At 58.8% G+C, this 17,117-nt stretch overlaps 1 protein-coding gene across 4 annotated transcripts in view; it reads right to left on the bottom strand.

Moving 5' to 3' along the window:
- The window catches only part of PRDM15 (PR/SET domain 15), a 61,108-nt gene extending 46,559 nt beyond the window's left edge, over nucleotides 1-14,549 (bottom strand). Inside the window, exon 1 of one of the 4 annotated variants that reach the window (XM_047719676.1) lies at nucleotides 14,468-14,549. The gene's annotated coding sequence lies outside the window, so the exon portion shown is untranslated. The remainder of the gene's footprint in view (nucleotides 1-14,467) is intronic. The other 3 variants (XM_047719668.1, XM_047719685.1, XM_047719704.1) reach the window with 3 other exon arrangements.
- Nucleotides 14,550-17,117: the final 2,568 nt, after the last annotated feature.

Genomic DNA, 17,117 nt, shown 5'->3' with positions numbered 1-17,117 from the left:
TGCATGGGAATCTACAGTTACCTCAAAATTGAAAGTTCAATTAAGAAAAGACATGGAGGGGCACCTGGGTGGCTCAATGGGTTAAAGCCTCTGCCTTCAGCTCAGGTCATGATCTCAGGGTCCTGGGATCGAGCCCCATATCGGGCTCTCTGCTCGGCAAGGAGCCTGCTTCCTCCTCTCTCTCTCTCTGCCTGCCTCTCTGCCTACTTGTGATCTCTGTCTGTCACATAAATAAATAAAATCTTAAAAAAAAAAAAAAAGAAAAGACAAGACATGGAGGGGAGATCTACAGATTTGAATTGACTTCTTAAAAAAAGATTTTATTTATTTATCTGATAGAAAGTGCACAAGCAGTGGGAGTAGCGGAAGGAGAGAGGGAAGCAGGCCCCCCGCTGAGCAGGGAGCCCTGATGCAGGGCTCGATCCCAGGACCCCCGGATCATGACCTGAGCCGAAGTCAGGAGTTGGACGCTTAGCCGACTGAGCCCCCTGGGAGCCCCACAGAAGCGACTTTAAGCACAGTGTGCGGCTTGGGGCCAGATTCCGATGAGAACAGCACATGTGGCTGTTGCTGGACAGCTAGAAACCGGAACTCTGGGATCCGAGCACCCTGAGGGACCAGCATGAGAGGTTCCCCACGGGCTGGGATCGTGGTTCCTGTGAGGCTCCTTCTGCAGAGCTGCGGACTGAAACACAAGCTCAGTCCTGGGGCCGGAGCCTGCCCCTTCTGCTTCCGTGCACTACCCGTGGGGACTCCCGGACAGGGACACGGGGCAGATCAGTGGGTGATGGGCCCGTGGGGGCCAGGGCGGGCCAGCCGGCCTACCGTTTTGGGTGCTCAAATTCCTCAGGATAAAATTATCTGTAAATGGTGTCCACGCATGTTCGTCCCGTGCCTCCTCTTCCATTTGCTCTGGCCATGGACAGGCGTCTTTTCTTCACCTCACCTGACTGGTCACCTGCGACTCGGCCAACCACTGTCCTCCCAGCCACTCCCCCGTGGGGGGTTCCTCCTCCACCCCATCTAGTCTGGGCTCTCCTGGGGCACAGCCTGCACCCCTTCTCACAGCTCCTCCAGAGGACCCCTCCCGGGCAGCCACACCTGCTTCCACGCCTACGTGCAGACCATCGGAGGCTGGTACTGCTCCGAGGAGTCTGACGCGGCTGTCCAGCTGCCCCCACACCTTCGCTTGGAGGCCATAAGCAGCCGAACATGCCAGAAGCGAGCACCGGGCCATTCCTGGCTTCCCTGCCCAACGGGGCCCTCCTGTGCCTCCCACATCTCAGAACACGGTGGTCAGAGATGCGCTCGTCCCGCCCTGGGGCCAGCGGTCCCACAGACCCTACCGGCAGCCTCCATGGACCACACCCCACCTCCTCCCTCCATGGACCACACCCCACCTCCTCCCTCCTGGAAGGCGGCAAGGGCCCCCGAAGGCTCTTCCTGCTCCCCCACAGCCGGCCTCCACTTCCCACGCTGCAGAGGGGGCTTCATTGAGAACTGGAACCCAATCACATCATCTGTCACCCTGAAAGCCAATGGCCTCCCACTGTCCCCGGGCAAAACCAAGCCCACTAGGCTTCTCTGCCCTCCTCCCCGTCGATGACCTCTCAGGAGTCTGTGGCCTCCCATTAGTTCCCAGAAGCATTAGTTCCTGCCTCCGGGCCTCGCACAAGCTCTTCCCTGCGCCTGGAACCTCCCCCGGGCTCTGCCGTGGGCTCACTCCTACTCATTCTTCACGTCTGAGCTTAATTGGCACATCTCTGGGGAAGGGTTTCCTGGTCCACCTGTCCAAACTAAGGCCTTGTAACACGTTCTAAAAGCACCCCGCAAGTTTCCCTCGCCGCAACTTTGACCACTGTAATCACTTCTGTGTTTTGTTTATTCAGTGACCCTATAGGACCCACAGGGCAAGAGCCATCGATTGGCCATGCAGGCCAGGCCCAGGGTGGGATGGCACGTGCTGACAGAGCCATTTGCTCCTCCATGTATGTCCCTGCACGCACCTCCCACCCCCGGCTGGGGACCAAGGTCCCCTCCAGGGGTTCGTGCTGCCTCTGCAGTTTGCTTCCCCTGGAGACCCCCCACCCTGTACAAGCCCCGCTACTTCAACACAGAGCCCAGGCTCACCCTCCAGACCCCTTCCTCCCCATCAACTCCTCTCCACGACGAATCCCAACACGAGGCTGACCTTATTAAATGGTTGTCTCAAGTTGTCATAGATCATGGCCAATGTCTGTGGGCCGTTTGTTTGTTTTTTACGCAGATTCCCAACAGAACCTTTATCTTTCTACTCACTCCCTTTTCAAACCCTTATGTCCCTGGTGCGCCACACCCCATCAACAGTAAGCTTCAGTGTCTTTCCACTGGGCTCCTCCGTACTGCCAGATAATTAAGAGTTGGTCGGAAAGCTTCAAATGCCTCATTTGTCAAACTTAGGATGGGAACTTCAGAAATTGCAGTAGATTAGTGGGGAGACCCGGAAGAGACTCCCCGCGTTCCCATCCAAAGGGACCGTAAATGCTTATTCCACTTCCTCCGTATTTCAGAGCACCTGCTCGAGCAAGGCTCAGCCACCCACCACCCAGGACCCAGGGCCCACCTGCTCGGTCCCCCCACACAGGCCGGCCATGAGGCTCTTCCCGTGCGCCGTCTGGGGGTGGTGCGGGCCTGGCTTTGCTTTCCCGGGGCTCCTGCCTTCCCCCTTCCCTCTCCCTCAGACGCTGACCCTCTCTGAAGGGTTTCCAGCTCCATGCACTTGAAAGAAAGTCTGAACAGATAATCTGTGTTAGCGAAGAAAGCTTGCAAACTGTGATGCCATCACAGGAAATGGTGGCTTTTCAGGATGGCTGCTGGTGCCCGAGAACATTCCATCGGCTCACACAGGGCCGCATCCGTCCCTTGCCCCAGTATCCACAGGCACCCGCTGGCGCCACGTGGTGAAGCTCTGCTTTGTCTGAGGCAGCAGAACAGGTACGAGCCTTCTCCCCTGCCACCACATACGACCGGGCAGCCCGCTGGGAGGAAACCCAGCCTGCTGGGAAGGGCCGCATGTGGGACCCAGGCTTGGCCAAACCAACAGCTCCTTGCCCTCCGCTTCTGGGGAGGGTGCTCCGGCCCCCAGGGAAGCCCCGAGCACGCCTTGCTCAGTACGAAGGGGGAAAGGTCTGAGCGAGGTGCCCCTGCTTCCCCTGTGGTGACCAGGCAGCTCCCCCCCCACCAAGGTAAATCGCAAGGTCACAATCTGTCTGGAACCCAAGCCCGGCTACAGGAGGGCACGAAGCCAGCCACATCTCTCCAGTGATGGCCACTGGTCACCCGCAGGGCCCAAGCCTGGCTGCTTCGGGCAGGTGGGGAGGGGACCAGAGTTCATTTCCATGGTGACAAGTGTTTGCAGCCAGAACTCTGACATGCGGGGAAGACGTCCCACCACTGCCTTCCACTCAGAAAGCCCAGACGCCTCATCGGGCTACTCTGAGTTTTGCAGGAATCTTCTATAAGGACACAGCACGGCTCTACAGAACCCCCGCCATCCGGAAGCTTCTACAGCCCGCCCTTAGGGAAACACCGGCCTGGAGAGGTGAGAAGCAGCACAGGCCACCCAACTCAAATTTCCTCAGAAGAACAGATGTGTGCACTTTTTACGAAGATTGCTTTGTGCGAGTTTGACTATTGGAGGCCCCTCTCGCAGGTGGGATCCGACAGAACGTGTCCTTTTGTGTCTGGCCCATGTCACTAGGCTCGATGTCCTCCAGGCCCCCCAGTGGGGCAGCAGGGGTCAGAATGCCCCTCCTCCTGCAGCCTGGACACCCCTCCCCAGCGCGGACCAGCCACACCGTGCGTAGCTCCCACCCCCCGTCGGACACGGGGCTGTTTCCACCCTTCGGCTATCGCGAATGATGTTGCCATGAATGTGGGGTACAAGCACCTCTCAGAGTCCTCGCTTCCACCCGTCCGGGTGTGGACCTGGACACGGAAGTCTGGATCGCAGGGGGACTCTGTTTCATGGGCTGAGGACTCGCCATATGGCGCCCACAGCGGCTGGGTCACTGTCCGTCCCCACCCGCGGTGCCTAAGGCTTCCCGCCACCCCGCGTCCCCCCAACACCTGCTATTCTGCTCCTTTGTTTTTACAGTCACCATCCTGGTGGGTAGGAGGTGGAAAAAAGACCATCTTTTAGTGGAACCTGCAAAAGCAGCGATTCAGAAAAAGCAACCCGGGTGGAAATGTTGCACAACGAACACATCACAACCTTAGAACGCAGGCAGCTAAAAATAACTCCGAGAAGAGGCGTTTTCAGGGCGGCCGGTGACGTAAGTGTGAAATGAAGATTCTCTCTGGTTTCTTGGCCTGGCGGGGCCTTCCCTGCCCCTCTCAGGACCATCTATGTGACAGGTGACAGGGGGAGGGTTCCGGAAGTGAGGCGATGGCACACGGCAAGTCCGTTCCTGGCTGGGACGATTGACTGGATCCACCCCGGCCGCGCTCTCCAACGCAAGTCTCGGGTGAGCCACACGCACACGCTGGGAGCTGTTTGTGTTACATTCTGAAATAATTATAGAATCACAGGAAATTTCCAAAAGAGCACAGAGAGGCCCCAAGTACCCTCCACGCGCTCTTCCCCGACGGTCTGGCTTACGTAACTATGGGCGACGGCACGGTTCCCACGAGGCCACCGCGCGGAGTGCTTCCGTGTCGCTCCGTGCACCACTGCAGCTGCAGCTCTGGGTGGCCTCCCCCACCATCCAGACGCAGGAGGACGGCTCCATCTGGAGAAGACCTTGCCAATGGGTCCCCTCAAGCTACCCCAACCCCCAGCCACCTCGAAGCCAGTCTCCGTCTCTGACACGCTGTCGTTTCGAGGATATCATACGGACAGAATCGTGCATGACGACACCTTCGGACGCTGGGTTTTTTTCACTCAGCAAAATGCCCCAGAGGTCCATCTAGGTTGTCACGGGGGTCGGGGCATCCTGTTCGGAGCTGTAACACTCAGAGGTATGAGTGTGAAACAGTTGGTTTAACCGTTCCCGTGCCGGGAGACACCCGGGCTTTCCTCCACTTGAGGCTTTTGCTTATAACGCAGCTGTGAACAAGCGTGGACGGCTTTGTGCGGACACGGCTGTCACCTCCCTGGGATCTATGCCCTGGAGTGCGAGGGCTCAGGCCAGGTCACCAACAAGTGCACGCTTCATTGACTAAGAAGCTGTCACAGTGTTTGAGAGGCCCAGTGTCTCGGCGTCCTCGCCAGCATCTGGGGTTGCCACCAGGTCTGATCGTAGCCGCTCTCACAGACGGACACTGGCATCTCCCTGGGGCTTCCCTTCGCACGTCCCTAATGGCAAAGGTCACTGGACACCTTCTCGTGGCCGCTTTGCCATGTATAATACCTCATCGATAAGTGTCCCCCCATGTCCTTTGCCATTTTCTCAGACTGCCTGGGGTTTTTTTCCCTGTTGTATCTCGAGGGTCCCCACATATCTAGTCCCTTCATCAGAAACATGGCTCCCAAGCATTTTCTCCCTCCCTACAGCTCTCCTCGGGACCCTCCCAAGGGGGGCTTGGCCGAACCAAGGTCTCTCACGTGATCAAGCCCCACTCACCGATCTTCGCTTCTGTGGATTAGGTTTCTGGTGTCCTGTCTACGACCCGTGCGCTGAGCCCTGGCTCCCCAAATTTCCTCCGAGCTTTCTCGGGAGAGCGTTACACTTTCACACGTTAAGCTGCATTCTCCCGTTTGAGTTAACGTCTGTGTATGAGGGGACGCCGAGGGTCATTCTGCCACAGACGAGCAGTGGGCCGGCACCACGGAAACGCTTCTGCGCTTCTACCCAGAACCAGCTGTCCCTACTCGTGCGGCTGGACGTCTGCCTTCTCTCTCCTGTTCCGACGCCCACCGCGGTGTCTGTCCCCGGCCAGCACCAGGCTCGGCAGGCAGCAGGCAATGCTGGCGGAAGGACCACGGTTTTGGAAAAAGTCCTACAGCGTGGTAGACTGTTTCCTCTCACTTGATTCTCCGAGATGGTTTAAGCCATGCTCATCCCTTGACCTTCTTTACAAACTTTTAGAACAACCGTGCCTTTACCTACATCAAGTCTTGCTGGAATTCACACAGGTAATTTTGGTAACATTTTAGTTACCAAATGAAATGAAATGAAATGTAATTAATATAAGAATAATTAATGATTTTTTTTCATACGTATACCCCATCTTCACTCAGATCAGCCATTTCAAGTGCTCAGCCCTGGTCTAGAGGCTCAGGGAACATTTTTTAAGCAAGAAGGATGTTTTCCACTGGGCCGTAAAATATTAAAAGCTTTAAGAGAAAAATGATGAAAAGAGAAAAGCAAACAAACGAGCCATCTTGACAAACGTGTGCTGCAGAATGTTCCTGAAAGATGGTCTTGGGTCGGGTGTGGACCCCCGGGAAGTAGCAGGTGGGTAGAGAGGAATTCTGTGGCCAGTAAATTGGTGAGACATTGCAGATTCCCAATCTGGAGTCCTGATTCACAATGGCACAGTAAAGGCCCTGAGAAGTCCTATAATAAAAAGCTGCTGGAAAGTGTTTAGCCCAGCCGCGTCTGAACTTATCTGGGCAAGTGCACTTGTGCACACACTGTTTCATGTGCTAGAGAACCGCAGCCCAAAGCACAGACTGGGTGCGCCAGTGCAAGGGAAGGGGCTGGTCCTGCTGTAGGGTACAGGCACCAGGGACCAGGCTGTGAGTCTGGCTCTGCCCTGTTTTGGACGTCAGACACCTCCGTATTAGCTATTTTCTCTCTGGGGGCCTCAGTTTCCTCATTTTGACAATGAGTCCCCCTCCAGCCTGCACAGGTACGGTTTTGAAATTCTAGCTCATCGTGACAATCCCATAAGACAGTGGCTCCCTAGCACTTTCCATGGCACAACGCCTGCTCCCCATGACTCTGCCTGCATCTGTTTTTCGGAAACAAACCTTTGGCGTCAGAGAGAAGCAGCATGACGCAGCAGTCACGCCTGGGTGCTTAGTTCAAACCCATGAACTTGACATCGATGATTCTGTGAACTGGTTATAATCTCCAGTGCTTTCTAACCTTGTCTCCCATCACACGTGCCTCTGCTCCAGCCCAGTGACGTGACTGCCCACGCCCCAGAGTTTTCATTTCTGGACCTTCCCAGAGCCTCCCTCATCCACCCTCCCGCCAGCCCCACTGCCTCGCCTCTGTCTCGTCTCGGTGCATCTCCCCCTCCCTCGGCGGGGCGTGCGTGCTCTCTCTGGGGGGGCACCGCTTTTAAAGCCCCAGGCGACCACTGTTCATGCCCATGCCCCTTTCTCCCACCACCGTGACGCCACCAGGAGGACCGAGTTTGACTGCCACAGGCCACTGGACAGCTGCGCGCAGCCCGGGGCTCAGTGACCACTCAGGGAATGTTTCACTGCCTGGAGACTAATTCTCAAAAACCGCTTCACCCACCCGCTGGTTCCCCCTTTGGAATCTGCAGGCTGACAGGGGCTCTCGAAAGCAGGCATGGGAGGCCAGTCCCTCTCTGTGTGTCTATGTGGGATGGACACGGAACACGGGCCTCTGCAGTGGCCACAGGACCTTATCAGCAGCTTCCTGACTTCAGGATGGCCCCTGTCCCCCAACAGGTACTGTGTCTCCAGATCCAGGACCGGGACGTGGGAACAGGAGGGCCCCCCGGGGGGAGCGTGGCACATACCCAGGTGACCTGCGGGAAGAAAACTGTCCCCCACCTAGCTCAAGCCACCTCTCAGGGCAAGGCCCTTGGATGATGGAGCACCCAGACCTCTCACTCCCACGTCTTTCTCTTTTTCTCATCCTAGGTCACTTTCCCCTCTATTAAAGTGAATAGTTACAGGGCACCTGGGGGGGCTCGGTCGGTGGCGTCCGACTCTTAACCTCGGCTCAGCTCCCAATCTCAGGGTCGTGGGATTGAGCCCTGCCTTGGGCTCTGCACTCAGGCGGGAATCTGCTAGAGATTGTCTCGCCCCTCCGCCCCTCTCCCGCTCACTTGCTCTCTCTCTCTCGCTCATAAATAAATCTTAAAAAAAATAAAATAAAAGTGAACAGCTACAAACAATACATACACCATGGAAGCCAAGAGACAACCGCTCTGCCTGGTTTCCTATGGCACCTCCCAGGCCGGCCTCTCTCCTGTCTTTCTGCCACATCGGCCTCCGCGTCTGGGAAGGACAGGCTTCCGCTGAGGCCCCGGACGGCTCCCTCTGGGGGAGGCACCCTTAGTTCTCACGGCGGCCCACTCTGTCCCCCTCCCAGCATCCCCAACGTCGTTTTGGTTAAATCGGTGTGTGTGATACCATGACTCTGAAAATACCACCGACTGCTTGCTCGAGCAAATTTATTATTCACACACTTCCAGTGTGACCTGTAGGAAGGTAATGATTTACTTTTTCATATTTCCTTAGTTCTTATTATCTGCACACACTCTGTCGCTGGATATGTAGCTTAGACTTTGTGTTTTGTGTCGGTCATGTTGTGCGTGAGGACCTGGTGCACTGGTTCACGTGGGTGTTGTGAGTGTGGACTTGCGTGTGTGCTGGTGTGTCGGTCTCGTGTTGCATGTAGCTCTGGTTGTGTGTTGAGGCCGGGGGTCTTGTCTCTGTAGATGTTGTGTTTTGCTGTTGTCAGCAGGCCTTGTGTTGTGCGCAGATCTGGTTGTGCGTGCCGGTGTGTAGACCCTGTGTCATCTGTGTGTAGACGGTGTCGTGTGGGGCTCGTGCCGCGTGGTGGTCCCATAGTGTATGTACGTGTGCAGACGCTGCTGGTGGCGAAGGCGCTGGGGCCAGGTGCCCATGGCCACACCCCCGTGTCCCGCAACCACTCCTCCCTGCGCTGTCCGTCTATCCGCCCTGGGGTCAAGCCCTGGCCAGGGTGCAGAGGGCCCACCCGCCCCGGAGGCTGGACACAGGCTGGGGCCAGGTGCGTCCCTCCACGGTGCCCAGGCTCGGGTGGTGAGCAGCTCCGGACTCCTGGGCGCCCTTGCCTCCACCCTCGGGTCCCCTCTCTCCATCTGGGGCACGCGTCCCTGTGGTCTCCTCGGAGGGCTGCACCGGAGGCCCATCTTTTGAGAAGACTTGCCGTGTCCGCAGATGTCTTCATTCACGCCTCCAATGACAGCTGGTCTGTGGGGTCCGCAGTCCTGTCCACTCAGGCCAGGAAGGCGGGACGTCCAGCGTTGCAGTGGAGGAGGGACACCGTCCCCGCCGGCCAGCCTCTACCCCCAGAAACTTTCAGACCTTCTGTCTCCCTCCACTGCCCTCGCGCATCCCAGCCTGCTTCAGGGCTGAGCGCTGGTCCCTCCCCCCCCATCCCCACCCCCGCCACCCTGCAGATTTTCTCGTGTTCCTTCTTTTACAGTTTCTCCTGTTTTCTCTCCCTGAGCCCCTTCGTTTCATCGGAGACAGCGTCTGTATCTCTGATGTGCGCGTCTGGTTCTTTAAGAGGATTTCTGAGCAATGAGGTAAGACAGAGGTCTGCACTCTGCCCCCCAAAAATGTAAACCAAGGTAGTACGGCCTTTCTTGTCCCGATCAGAGCCCCCCGACAGCGGTCTTTCTGCACACGCACGTTTCTATGCGGGCGGCTGACGCTTTCCAACTGGGCCCCTTCGGGAGCTTTGGTGATGAAAAGATCCTCAGGCATTCTCAGCAGGAGGTGGGGGAGCTCCAGGGCCACAGCACAGGTCCAGGAAGTCAGGCGTGCCAGGGAGAGGGGCCCCTGGGGCGCGCGGAGACTGAGAACACAGAATCAATGAGCGGGATGGACGCGGCTGGCTCAGAACCAGGCCTCTGCCAGCCTTGGGACTGACGTGGTGCTGAAGTCACTCCTGTGTTTTGGGTCACAATGAGACGCAAATGTACTCTGAGTACTCTGAGTGCTCTAGCCTTATGCAAGGCGACACATGTGGCCCACTCCTCCTGTAAGAGTCCTTGTCCTGCAGGGACAGTCTCAAGGGGACTCCTTGTCGTCCTGTCCCCAGAGCACGAGTGGGCAGTACAGTCCTGCTCCGTCATCCCCAAGCACCAGCCCCGCGCGGACCACGACAGGAGGACCCCCGACTCACGGGGACGGTGCCTCCCGCCGCATCAAGGGCAGACGGCCGTTGGACAGCGGAGTTCCGCGGATGCAAGCCATCCATCAAGGCTCACAGCTGTGAGCTGGGGACACCAATCACGTGAAACATCAAAAATCAACCAAACAAAGCCGGTGACCCCCGGCACAGACCAAGCAAAGAAAGGCATCATCTCGGAGAATTCCAAGTTTCAGTTTGATGGGAGTTCGTGGAACTGTGACCCCGTGGGCCCCAGAAGGCTTGGGGGAGGGCCCAGGGTTGGGATTCTGTGGATTTTAGGAGGATGAGAGGCCTCAGCTGGGCCCCCACTATGACCCGGAGCTGCCCCCCTGCGCCACTCCAAGGGCTCCTCAACACCCCAAATTCTCCACAGCCAGCTTGCAGCCTCTGCGACCCTTGCTTCCTGTTCCATATACTCTCTCCGTCCTTCTGTCAAACGCCTACCTGATCTGGAGGACGTCATCCAAAGGGCTCCTCCTTGGTGCGCCCTCCTGGCCACACCCCTCCTGCCCCCCCACAGGCCGGCCCTGCCCCCTTTCCCCTGGGAGACCCAAGGCCACCTGCGCCCTCCTCAGCACACACCTCTCTCTGCAGCAAGTTCGGGCCCTGGACCGTCCACACCAGCCTCAACCAGAGCTCACTCAAAAATGTTTTCCTTATGTCAGCTCCCCCATGGCTCTCAAGCCCTCCCTCTGGAAATTCCTAGTCTCCCTTAGTTTCTCTGGGGGCATGTTCCTGAGCTCCCCTCCCTTCCTGTCTCCTGTCTAAATACACCCCCGATGGTGGTGGTGGGGGGTAACCCAGGCTACCCCCGAGTCCCCTCTCCCTCCAGACCCAGCACCTACCCCACATCGCCTCCCATGCCCGTGTCCCCAGTCCAGACTCGGTCCACCCCCGGCCCCCGACCCCACCTGATGCCTGGTTCCAGGCACCGCTGACCTCTCTGCTGATACTCCCTACACGGAAGCTGACGGCTTGAACTGCTCGCCCCTAGTTTTAACAGCTGCAAGGGACATAATTTCCAGCATATTATAAATATTGGCTTCTTAAAATAAAACCGTTAGGTCACTCTTCTAAACACGTCTATTGGAATCGAGCACCACAGTGTGACATGCACAGCCATCTGTTTCCAAGCACGGGCACGAGCTCTCGCTCCACAGTCGGGAAGTTCATGGCCCTTCCTCGTCTGGGATCTCCACGCCCCTCCCTGCGGACGCCACACCCATGCTCCATCTTCCTGCCAGAGACCAGACGACGCTCACCCCGCAAGTATGTGAATCAGTTTATGCACATAAATCAAATCAGCGCTGATCGTTAGGACCAGAGCGTGGGATCCTTTCCTCGGGGTGGAGTTAGCACTGCAGTCACTGGAACCCCGCTGATCCGAGCAAAATGACAGCACACGTTCGATCAACTGTCCTCTAACGGCCTTGATGAGGCAGAGAGGCCCTTCCCCAGCGGCTCACCTGTCACAGACACGCGCTCACAGCTGTTCCCACTCTCCGTTGCTGTCAACGTGAGCGCCGAGAGCCTCGTTCCGCGGAAGAGTGACCGGGAGGGAGGTAACGGCTGTTACCGCAGCCACTCGTCAACGACCGCTGTGACCCCCCACAGGTCCCCACCAGCTCCACATCTGCTGAAAGCCTGAGGTCCCTTACCCACAGTGAAGCCACGGCCCCCACACCCACACATCCGTTGTTTCCTGAGGATTCTGCACCCAGGGCCGCGGCCCAGCCCAAGAAAGGAGATGGGGTTGCCCATCTCAGAGTCTCCCGGACTCTAAGTGGAAGGTCCTTCCTCGGGATCGGAGTGCGTCGGGGAGGTGAGGACACAGACTCTAGGCCCTGAGCAAGGGTCTCTCCCACCCCAGAGGGGTGGTTAGAAGATGCCACTGTCTGCAGGGCCCTGATTCTCCCCCATCACCATCCCATCCTTCCCAGTCTCCACCCACCTGCCGCCTGCAGCTCGGCAACGGCCCCTCCAGTCACCCACCACATTTCCCAACCAAACCCACAGCACAGCCTCCTGGCTCTGGACGTAACTCTGTCCTGGTTCCTCCTTTGCCTCCTGCTTCCACCCTGTTTGTAATGGAATCTTGTCAGGCCCGGATTCCCCACGGGGCAAGGACGGGGTCATCAAGAAAAAGACACAGATCCTGTCCCACCCCTGCCCAAAGACCGTCGGTGGCATCTGCTGGGCACTCAGGATACACGCTGAACGGTGGACAGCCTATGTGGCCCTCCTGTGCTTTCTCCCCTCGGTCACACTGCCCGGCTCACCCTTGGGCACACAAAGCTCGTTCCCCACCAGGCCTCTGCACCTGCCACTCCCCTGCCCGAGACACTCACCCCAGACCTCTAGGAGGGCCTCGAGGCACTGATCTCAGCCCCGGTGTCCCCTGCTCAAACGGCATGTTCGGCCACCCCCACCCACGCCCAGCGTCCACCTGCCTCCCGACCCCTACGTGCTCTAACTGTGGTCCACCTAACCGAGTTCAGATTCGACTGTTTTGGTCAAGCTGCCCTCCCACCAGAATAGCAGATCCAAGAGACAGGGCCTTGTCCCCTGTTCTCTGCAGTGCCCTGCACATGACAGGCCCACACTGAACAAATATTTGTGGAACGAATGGCCAAAGGGACGAAAATGCACGCCGTGAACTGCTGGAGGTGGGCGGGGGCTGGGGCAAGCCACCCCTTCCAAACGGAACAAGGAGACTGGGAAAGCACAGAAGTCGTTGCTTAACCAACTTGCCCTCTGAAATCACGCGTTATCAGAAAAGGACCTTAAATCTCCCTTAAGTCTGCAAAACGGGAGGAGTGTTCTCTTCCTGGCGTTCTCCCCGGATAATGATATCAAAAGAATGATAATGAGAGGTTGATCTGAGGCAAACAGAGTTCTCAACTATAATTACTCCGAGGAAAGGTATTGGCCTTGTCATTGGGGTTGATTTTTTAAATTTATTTATTTGTCTCCTGGGAAAGAATAACCTTCCTTTCTGCTTCCGAAATGGAATACGCCGTTAAACCCTCCGCTGGGAACTTCTTTCTGCCACTAACATGAATCAGAGATGCCAACCGGAGAGCTCCATAAAGGAGGCATTTTGCTGGTTCTCCCTTTCCACACCCACACCACAGCTCTCCATCTCAGCCATTCACCACAAAGCCGAGAGGTCAAGCAAATTCGGAGAAGCTGCGTGGAGCCGGGAAGCCGCGGACAATGGGAGAAGGTGCGGCTGCGAAACGAAGTACCCCGGGTGCTGTCCCGGGACTGGGACACTTGTCACCGCAGCCGCTGCCTCCCGGCCCCTCTGGGGCAGTTCTCACCCCCGGCCTGTTAAGGGTTATCGGGAAACCAGGTGCTTCCCTACTTTCATCCCCAAACGCGCTGGGGCGCCACGCGGGGCCCCCGGTGGACCTGGTGCGTCCGGACTTCGTGCAAGTGGCTTAAGCAAAGGTGGTTTTGTGCGGGCGCCGCGGGCAGCGTCTCTGATGTCACGCTTGTTTCTACCATTTTAACGTGGGGGGGGGGGGGTCGGGCAATTTCCGCGCCTTTGCGGGGAGGAGCCCCCTCCGCGACTTCAACAGCGTCGCAGAGGCGAGCCCCGAGCTGGGGGTACCGGCAGGTGCGTGTCCCCAGCGAGTCCACGCTGTCTCCCCACGCCCGACCCCCGCCGCGCACCTGCCCCCGTCCGGAGGCCGCGTGGCCAGAGCCTCCGCCCGCGCCGGCCGGGCCTCACCTGGGCGACCCGCAGCCCCTTCCCCGAGCAGCCGCGCCCCCCGGGTCACCGCGCACGGGCTCCACCCCCTTCCCGGGCCGCCCAGGGGGTTCAAGAGAGGGGGCGGGGCGCCCTGGGGGGCCGCGGGAGCCCCGCCGCCCGGACCGCCGGGTCAGCGCTCCTAACCGCCGGGACGGGGCGCCCCGGGACCGAGCCCGACGACAGGGACGGTGACATCACGCCGGGCCGTCGGCGGCGAGGGCGCCCGGGGGCGGGGAGCGCGGGCCGGGGGCGGAGGAGCCCCCGCGCCGCACCCACGGGCGAGCGCGGCCCACGGCGGCCGGGCGGCGGCGGCGGCGGGCGGCAGGCGGCGGCGGGCCCGGAGCGCGCGGGCCGCGGGGTGGCGGGCGGGCGGCGCGCAGGGCGATCCCGGAGCGGCTCCGCGAAATCCAGCCGGGTTTTGACTCCGATCGCCCACGGAGCCCGCAGCCGGCGAATGTAACAAAGAACAGTCGGCATGGCGGCTGGACCGGGGCGGGCGGCGGGCGGGCGGGGCCGGGGCGGCGGGCCGGGCGCGGGGCGCTGGGCGCGGGCGCGGGCCGGATCGGGCCGGGGCGGCGCGCGGGGGCGGCGGCGGGCGCGGGGCCCCGGGCTTTACCTGCCTGTGGAATGTGCAGAGCGGGCTCGGATCCGGACTCCGGGTTGCGATCCGCTCCGGAAACTGCGCAGCACCGGAAGCCGGGGGGCGGCGGCGGGGCATTGTGGGAGTTGTAGTCCGCGGGGCATAGGCGCCGGCGGCGCGGACCGGGGGCCGACGGAGAGCGGGCGGCGAGGGCTGGGAGCTGCGGATGCGGACGGCGTGGACCGACGGCAGCAAGCGGGTCGCCGGCGGTGTGGACCCGCAGCAGGCAGGTCGCGGGCGGTGTGGACCGGGAGTGGGAGAGCGGGTGCCGCGGACCCGGGAGCGGGCGGCATGGACTTGAGAGCGGTCAGGCGTGGCTGTTGGGGGTACCGAGGGCGAGGGCGCCGTGGAAGGAGCGGCAGGGAGCGGGCGGTGTGGACCGAGAGTGGGAGAGTGAGTGGTGTGGATCGAGTAGTGGGAAAGCGGGCGGTGTAGACGGGAGGGCGGCAAGCCGGTTCTGCTGTCCCTTCCTGGACGAGTGCCGGGTCCTGACCCTCGAAGCGACAGGCGCCAGTAGCCCCTGGGCCCCTCCAAGTCTCTTGTGGCGGCCGCTGGAGCCTCGATTTCCTTGGGGGGGTGGGAGAGGTCGGACTTCTCCTCGCGGGCGTCTGAGGTCTGCTGCTGGATCACAGGTAACCCGGGAAGCCGCGGGTGGGTGCGTCGTCCTCCAGGCCCGCCGGCACGTGCAGGGGAGCCGCCCTCTGCCCCCGCAAGCTCAGCGGACACGGTCGGGCGCCGCGGGCTCCCGAAGTCCACACCCTGACCGGTGCCGTGCGGCTCCATGGAAAGTTCGGGACCAGCACCGCCCTGGTCAGGGCAGCTTTGAAGGCCACACTGCTCCCTGGGGCTGCTTCTGCCCCCGCCTGTCCCCCCGGTTCTCCCGGCCTGCGAGGCCTCTGGACGCCCTGTCTGGAATGTACCTGCGGCAGCCGCAGAATGTTGCGAATAGAAGGGACTAGAGGGGCCTTTAAGTGTCGGGCGCAGGGCCGGAGAGCTGTCCTCTTCGTTGTGCTCGGCGGAGAGCTCCGCCGGAGGGGATGAGCTGTGGGAAATGGTTTGCAGCTGGCATGAGAAAGGGCTCCACGGAATCAGCAGGAAAGAGACAGCCCTGTAGGAAAACGGACCCTTCCTGGTAAGGGACATACGGTGCTTCTTAGGCATCAGCAAGGCTGTGCACTGTACGTCAAGAGAGAAAAGGCAACATTGAGTGCAATCGTCTTTATCTGTTACATTAGCAAAGATTTTTTTTTTTTAAAGCTTAATAGCATAATTTTGAAGAGACTGTAGAAAATAAGGTGTCTCATCTTTTCCTGGTGGGAGACTGATTCGGTATAGCCCCCATCTGGGCCATTTGTTAATATGGAAATTCCAAATGCATAGAGCCTCGGGCCCAGCAGCCCCATGAGCTGGATTATTCAACAGCCGGACGAACTTGTGTGGACTGGTATTAAGTGAGGACCCATCGGAGGGCCCCTGCTGTAGGGTGGAAGGTTGAGCAGGTGTGGTGGGTGGGGCGGGGTATGCACAGTGTCTTGGGCTGCTGGGGCTCGTGGGTCCACCCTCCCTAGGTCTGCATCCCAGCCTCCCACACCTCTCTTGATCATCTCGCCCTTACCCTGCTCATACCCCTGTCCCCCAGCTATGGGATCCCCGCCTTCCTCCAGCCTTTTGTCCCTCAGCCATCCTCGAGGTCTTTTGCACAGATTCCCTCTACCTTGGAATGCTCTCCTGGGGTTCTCCACCGCCATCATTTCAGCATTCGGGTCTCTGCTCAATCCCCAGGAGCCCCAGACTGACCGCTACAGCTAATAGACACCCCTTGCCTACCTCCCACCACTTGAGTGACCACTCCCAGTTCTCAGCGCCCAGGGGCAGCTTCTCTGGGCCTCCGCACACCAGAGGTACTGGCAAGCATGAGCAAGAGCAGGTTGTTGGCAGAAAAAATGGACAGGTTACAGCAAGAGTGAAAACCTGTAAAAGTGGAAGACCCGAACCCCCTGAAGCCGTTTCTCATGTTAGTACGTAGCACGGGGCTGGGATTCATATCCGCAATGCTCATTAAATCTTCAGGAGAATTTTCGGTGTGTTCAGTATGTCTTCTACAAAGGCTGGAAGCAGTTCCTTTCAAGGCAGATTTCTATTCAGAATTTTATTATTTTTTTTTTATTAGCTTCAGAGGTCTCTCAGTGATTCATCAGTAACATACAACGCCCAGTGGTCATCACATCCTGTGCCCTCCTGAATGCCCATCCCCCACTTACCCCACCCCACCACCCTGCTCCCCTCCAGCGACCCTCAGTTCATTTCCTGGAGTTAGGGTCCCTTCTGATTTGCCTCCCTCTCTGATTTCCTCTTGTTTTATTTTCCCTTCCCTTCCCCTGTGTACATGGGTTTTGTTTCTGAAATTCCGTGTATGAATAAAATCACGTAATTGTCTTTCTCTGATCTATCGGAAATACCAAATTTTTTTCAAAGTTGTGTTTCTAAAAGTGTCAAATTTATGATTAACGTAACAAGAACAATGTAGGAACCTTGCCTGAACCCCAAGCAGGAAAACAAAAGAAAAGCCACCTGTAAACGATGTTCCTGGGCAGCTGGGGAGACCTGAAAAGAGCCCGATACCTGG

Source organism: Lutra lutra, chromosome 1 (assembly GCF_902655055.1).
Source record: "Lutra lutra chromosome 1, mLutLut1.2, whole genome shotgun sequence".
In the NCBI taxonomy this organism is placed as follows: domain Eukaryota; kingdom Metazoa; phylum Chordata; class Mammalia; order Carnivora; family Mustelidae; genus Lutra; species Lutra lutra.
This window is presented reverse-complemented; position numbering and strand designations above follow the sequence as displayed.